The sequence below is a fragment of the Vigna umbellata genome, chromosome 6 (genome assembly GCF_029865625.1).
Source record: "Vigna umbellata cultivar VRB3 chromosome 6, Vumbellata_1.0, whole genome shotgun sequence".
NCBI lineage: Eukaryota > Viridiplantae > Streptophyta > Magnoliopsida > Fabales > Fabaceae > Vigna > Vigna umbellata.
Window position 1 is genome coordinate 29,820,433 of NC_142170.1, and position 6,994 is coordinate 29,827,426.

General features: G+C 35.6%; 1 long non-coding RNA gene across 2 annotated transcripts; it reads left to right on the forward strand.

Annotated features, from left to right (window-relative positions):
- Window positions 1-1,056: 1,056 nt before the first annotated feature.
- Window positions 1,057-6,250, forward strand: LOC148197193 (uncharacterized). 2 transcript variants are annotated; one of them, XR_015780374.1, is made up of 7 exons: window positions 1,057-1,297; window positions 1,388-1,479; window positions 2,030-2,099; window positions 2,205-2,297; window positions 4,375-4,410; window positions 5,637-5,782; window positions 5,953-6,250. It is a non-coding gene; the product is annotated as an uncharacterized LOC148197193 (long non-coding RNA). The 2 variants fall into 2 exon arrangements; XR_015780373.1 differs by having other exon boundaries at window positions 1,057-1,479.
- The last annotated feature ends 744 nt before the right edge of the window (window positions 6,251-6,994 follow it).

The following is a 6,994-nucleotide window of genomic DNA, read 5'->3' on the forward strand; positions in this document are numbered from 1 at the left end:
ATCATTGCTCATCTGATGTGCTTCTATTGAAAAACACATCCAGTTTCACAGATTTATCCAGGCACCAAAATTACTCAGGATTTTTGACAAAATTCAAGCAAATCACATGACTGGACAAAACAATGCAGATTTTAAAAAAAAATTAACAGACTCAAATCAATAAGTTGATCCGATTAAAATGATGAACAATAAAGCAATTAAAAGCGGGAACAAACGAATCAACACAATGGAATCTACTGGAATTGAAAAACTTAAGGAAACAGTGCACAGATTCAAGAAAAACACGAAGGAAGTGTTTATGACAGTATGGAATGGGAAGAACACTTAGCTGGAGCGTGATGCAGAACCTAGGCTCTGAATACCACTTGATGAGTTGCTCCAGCAAGAGTGACAGGTTGAATGCAGCGGAAAATGGAAACCAGAGATGGGCAGCGGAGATGCAGAGTGAAAATCAGTTGTATAAGTGATGGTTGAAGAGCTGTTTGGGAGGTTGAAAGCTAGCTCAGGCGGCCTTCCACTGGAAGGAAGCTAGATGAAGAAGGGAAGCTCATTGGAATGACTTTTGGACAGAGTTTAAGGTACTGAAAATGCATGAGCAGAGTAAAACTCAATATTCTTCAAAAGTGATTACAAAGGAGATCTAGGAGTGAATTTATAGAAGGAATTCAGCTCCTATTTTGGGTATCAACGGTGCTAAAAGATTCCTACAAATGTGGATCTAATGCCACGTGTGCAAGCATAAGGTGGCATTTACTTCAACTTTTAAAATTGTTTACTACTACGACATTCACTTCCAATTTTTTAAATTTGTTTGCTGATTTATATTCTTCATTTCCATTTAGTTCCATCTCAATTAGAGTCTAATTGGATTCAAGTATTTCTGAGTAGACAACAGCAACAACACCTCAGTGTGGAGCTTGGAGCAGGCTAGAAACAACCATCCAAATAGGGAAGTTGTCTAACTTACCTTTGTTTTGAATTGTTGCTTCGGTTTTAGCTCTTAAGTGATAGTATTGAATGGATACCCTACTGATTGAAGTTTAAATATCTGTGCAGCTTTGGATTGATGAAAATAGGAAGGTTAGTGCACAAGATTTAAAATTGAGTGCAACTAGGATCCATTTTCCACGTCAATTGTGCAAGACCGGGAAAGGGAGAATTCTTTATCTTGTGCATTGTATCTTGCAATCTGTTTAGGCAAGAGAATATTAAGCTGTGTGATATATGTGTGCAGGATTGAAAATCAGACCAAAAGAATTGAATTAAAGGAGCACAAAGTTGTCCAGAAACAACAAAAGTGGAGCACGCGATTTTTGTTTACCTTTATTTTGTCCACAAAGTTTACCTTTCTTTTGTTTCAACATATTAATTCTAACTCCTTTGGCAGCCTTCTTGGATAATTGATGAAGAATTTGACATGGGTTATCGCGGGAAGAAATCTGCACCAATTGTGACTAAATCTTCAGTTGAACACTACAGGTAATATATTAATCTTTTTTTCCTTAGGTAATTCTTAGTTGATTCAAAAGCTTGGTGTCATGAGTTGAAATGCTTAGCATATGAGAGATTCCCCTTTTGTACATAAGTTTGCATATTGAATCCTTGTTTATATGTTTTGATTTTTTGTTTTTTTGCATATGATATGATAATATTTTTATTTTCTACCATTTTGTTCTGTTGAGCTTTGTGAGAACCTGATAAATTAATACACACTAATCCATTCTCTGATCACATTTTTACTGCACCTTGCCACGTCAAAATCCACTCACTTTCTCTCAGCATGCACTGAATGCCATATGTCATCTTGGAAGCTTCTAAAAGCTGTAGTGGAAACCAGGTGGCAGTGTGTAACTGCTCAACCGTTTGACGAGGGAGAGAAAATGATTTCTCTGAAAAACACTTCTCTTCCTTACATGCAATCATCATCTTCCTCTCGAATTCTGATCTTCCATCTTCTCTGCATTTTCTCTGCACTCTTTCATCTCCTCTTCGAAATAACTCACCATCATCTCTTCCAATATCATTTCAGACACCGTAGAAACTTTCCCTGCACTGTGAGCATTGTTTTGAACCAAACCAAAAACCAAAAATCTGGACTGGTAAGTTCTCGTCCCTGCACTTGTCTGTTTTAGGTCATGCGAACCAAATCCTGGTTGCATGCATGGGTTATAGGTTTGAATCTTATGTCATTTTTGGTATCTTAGATTTAGTGAAAATCGTGGAGTGATTCATTGGGTAGAAAGCTGCTATTGACAGAGAGAAAATCTTAAGCAATTGGAAGTACACTGCTAGACCAGGTAAGGGAAGCTTATAAGTTTAATTCATACTGCTTGATTTTGTGATCTGAGTTGCATGTATGTAAAGTCTGATGTTGGAACTGTTATGAACGATTTCTGATATCTGATATGATTTCTGGTGTTGGTTTAATCTGTCATGGACAAATACTGCTTGTATGTATTATGTATGTTGTTTTTGATTTTGATTAAATGCATGTTGATCTGATCATGTATAAATGGAATTATGGTGATTGTATAGTTGGAATGATTCAAATGTTGAAATCTGTATGATGATGATGTTTAAGGTGAATTAAATCTAGAATGAAAGTTATAAAGTTATAAATTGTAAATCTGGAAAATTTTTCTAAGTCTGAGAAATCTGAAATTTCATTCTTTCCCACTGATAAATGACGTTCGTCCCTGTACGGTCTTAAACCGTTCGGCATTTCAGTAAAGTAACTTAGATTGGGATTCTTTCATTTGGAAGGAATTCTGCTCATGAACGAGCGTCCCAAATTGAATGTCTGAGCGTTCGTCTAGCTCAGCAGTATTTAAATATTTAAAACTTTATGAATAAGTAACGTTCGTCCTTATGTCGAGCGTTCGCCCTTTATATTGTTTGGCCTTATGTCGAGCGTTCGTCCTTTATATTGTTCGGCCTTATGTCGAGCGATTCGTCATTCATAGCGTTCGGCCTTATGTCAAACGTCCGTTCTTAATAATGCGTTCGGTCTTATCACGAGCGTCCATTCTAAATCTCGCTTGGTCTCTTACCTCGCGTTCGTACTAATTGAATAATTACTTGATAAAATAGCGTTCGTTCTAAAGTATTAGACATTCATTCTCCGTACGTCCGTTAAATCTCTGGCCTTAGTTTTCATTATGCAACCATCTTCAAATATGATTCTAAGTATTCTTGACAATCCATTGTGTATTAAATCTGGTCCATATTTTTATCACAAATATTTTCTAAGCACCAGTACACTTCAAGTCGAGTCAGTTCATGTAACTGGCCAAGTAGAAAATTACGTTTGCTGTATATTTCCCTGAGTATCCAGTAACTTTATTTGGACGTTCGTCCTAATTCTTCAATGGATTGAGCGTTCGTTATTTTTGACTCCTGAACCTAATGATGTAAAAGCTGATGGAATATGATAAGTTAAAGTGTGAACACTATGAGAACTGAATTTATGATGTTGGATTTTGGACGAGCGTTCCAGGGAGGAACGTCTCATATATATATATATTGAAAGATTGAATTGGTAAAGTATGACTATGGTTAGCTAATGCTGGCTTGGTCCATCCTGATATTCCGTGATGCTCATCTTCACGTAGAAGGGAGTAGTCATGTGTGGGAATGGCAGGAGGTCTTTCGTATCCCTCACTTAGCAGGGGCGAAGGATTAACCTCGAGTGGCAGCTGTTGAGGGTATCCCAGTTACTACATCACTCGGGTGCAAGGACGCCTGTAGCTACACGGTTCATACAGTCCGGACGGTCTGTCTTATATATCTTTCTATGTTAAATTACATGATTAAGTTACTTGATGTATGTGTGAATCGAATTACGAACTGTATGTGTGTTGTATTAATTAAACAGTATAAGCTTACCCTTGCGTTTTCCATTTGTGTTGTCTACTGTCCATGTATCTCCGTCTTGTCAAAATGCAATGATCATCCGTTGTGGATGTGAGCAGATGGTGATGCATCCCTTGAAGTCATGCTGGAAGAAGAAAATTTGGAGGATGCAAATCTGGTGGAAGTTGAAGTTAAAGCCGAGCCTTAGAGTGCTTGTTAGTTTAGTAATGTATAGATATTAGATCATTTTGGAACGTTCGGTTATCATTTTTGTAAAACCGTTCGTTATTAGTGCTCGTTATTTTTGAGCTGAAATTTGTAACTTTGAAACCTTAAGTGTTCTGTTTTAAATTCTCTGCACTTGGATACGCTCGTTAATTGTACACCAGCCGTTAGGCTTTGAACCTTGGTTTCCTGTTAATATTAAGACTGTTTACTACTGTTAATTGTAATTAATTCTGAATTATGATATTACTATATTTTGGGATGTTACAAGCTTAATTCATATATACTGGTTTGCAGGGTGCCAATCCAACAAAATGAATTATGAGCATAGAGGTAAATTTTTTTTTGGATTCCCTTGCCTTCTGTTTTCTGTGTTTTTTCCATCTTAATTTTGCTGCTCGCTTGGAAGTAGTTACCCTACACGTGGGAGTTTTCTGCATCATTCATGTGTTGACATTTGCTTGTATTTGGGGTTTGAGTATTTATTATTATTTTTATGTCTATTTTTATTTCATTGAGCTGGGACCTTACATTTATTCTGATTTCTATTGATGAATACTTGGCATCGGTGGTGATGCATTGGAATATCTTTTTTGGGATATCTTCATATATATTGTATTTATTACCAAGTGTTTGCTAAGCTCAGTTGATTATTTAAAATCTAATATTAAAAAGAATTGTAGGATCTCTTTTGTCTTTGATATGTTCAGTAGCATTATTCTAGGCATAAGCTAGTTTTTGTATTTTTAGTTGCAAGTTTGTAAGTACCTGTAGTCATAACTTAGTTAGATGGATTTGAAATTGCTTAGTTGTTGTTTAGAGTATTATAGTAGTATTAGGTTTGATCAGATTTTATATGTTCATTCTAATTTATATTTTGTAGATTAGTTTTAAATTCAACTTTGCATAGTGAATTTTTGTTTAGTATTTGTTTGTATTGTTTTTAAGCTTTCTACATTAATTTTTACCAATTAGAACTTGTTGAGATAGTTTTTGTTATATTTCCCTTGGTTTAGTAACTCATAATTCTGCATAGCTTTTAAATAGGCATAGTTTTAGTTGATAGATTTTAGTGAATAGGTTAAAATTCGAATCTGTGATCAATTTTAGTAGTTAACTTTTTTTCTAGCTTTCATTAGTTGTGAAACTTGTAGAAATGAGGTAGTTAGTTTTTAATTGGTGTTTGTATGAGTACTTATGTTATGTCCTGTTTTTCTTGATTTCATTCAGTTTCTTATATATATATATATATATATATATATATATATATATATATATATATATATATATATATATATATATATATAGTCAAGATTTTATATTTTCTCCCAAATGACGCAAATATGAGTTCAGTTAAGTAGTTTTGAAGTCGTGTGCGTAGTTACTTTGTTATTAGATATCACTTTTGTATTTAGTTCTAGAATAAATGTATAAGTGTGATTTCCTACAGAACCAATCTCTATGCAGGTAGCTTTCTTAATTAAATTCCTTGGTATGTTTCATTGAGCTGCTGAGACTTTACATTTATTCTGATTTCTACTGATGAATACTTGACATAGGTGGTGATGCATTGGAATCTCTGGTGCTGCATTCTTTTGGGCATCTGGTGAGAGGAAGTGAAGAATTGTTGAGGTTGCAAGGAGATCTTGATCTGCACGTCTGGGAGGAGTTAGATCCCAAAAATTTACATGGAAGTCTTCAAGAGGTAAGGGGAGTTTGATTTATTTCATTAATTGTTGAAATAATCTGTATTTGATGCAAATCTGGGAAGAAGGGGATGAAAATGGAGGTTTTCTGGGTTTTCTGGACTTTGGACGTTCGACCTTGGTTTAATTGTGTTTGTGAGCGTTCGTTCTCGATGATGTTAATCCTCAGGAAGTACTCGTCTGAGGTAAAGTACGACTAGACTTGATCTCGAGCGTTCGTCCTTGGAGCTCGGTTAATAAGGTTTGGTGTTCATCGGCAGCGTTCGGCCTTTGATGATGATTGATTCCAGAACGTTCGTTCAGACAGCATCAGAGTTGGAAATAGCGTTCGGCAATAATGCATGAATCCATGGGAGTATTTTGAAACAATTATTGAGAATTGTTGGTTATTTCCTTGATCCAATATTGGTTTATTTATACATATTATTGAGAATATGTACGAATTCGTGATTGAGCACGTTTATTCTGTTGGAGGTGGTACATACACTATGTTATTTACTTGTAACTTCGTCTGTCTTTTGAGCATTTTTGCTAGTCTCACGCGTGAGACTGAGATTCGAGTGTCACCTTCTTCTACGCGAGGAGGTGAATGTCTCGCCCAATGAAATGACTTCGGCTCGTGTTGAGTATAGTGCATCGTTACGCGTAGTATCGATGTTTTTACTCGTTAGTCCTTGAGGAGTCGGGGAGATAGGTCTGAAGTCGCGATGGAAGACGGCTCGGGTCGCCTGTTATTGAGAGCAGGTTATGACGACGAATTATAAGTAAACGACATCAGAAAATACTGGTATTTTATTTTTATCCAAGGATTACATATGTTATAATATTTTAAAGAGTGTTTGTCACAGTTCAAAATAACACTAGGTAGAATGGAACCAGTTTTATAATTGTTCCCTTGTTGTAATCACGTAAAATATGAGAAAGCAAATAACATTTGATAACTGTCAATACTAAATTTCGTCATATTATCTAGTAAAATCCTAGTAAAATCTAAGTAAAGAGGGGTAGCTGTAAATACTAAATTTCGTACGAATTGATTTTTTTGGCTTTTACTGTAACATCCCAAAAACTTACCCTTTAAAATTCAAAATTTAAAATATTGTAATAATACATTTAGGATAACACCCCGTCCAAAGAGCACCCATGGGAACTGTACCAACTTCAGAAGGCCTGAGTGGTGGATCTGGGTTGGGCATCTGGTGAGAGGAGGT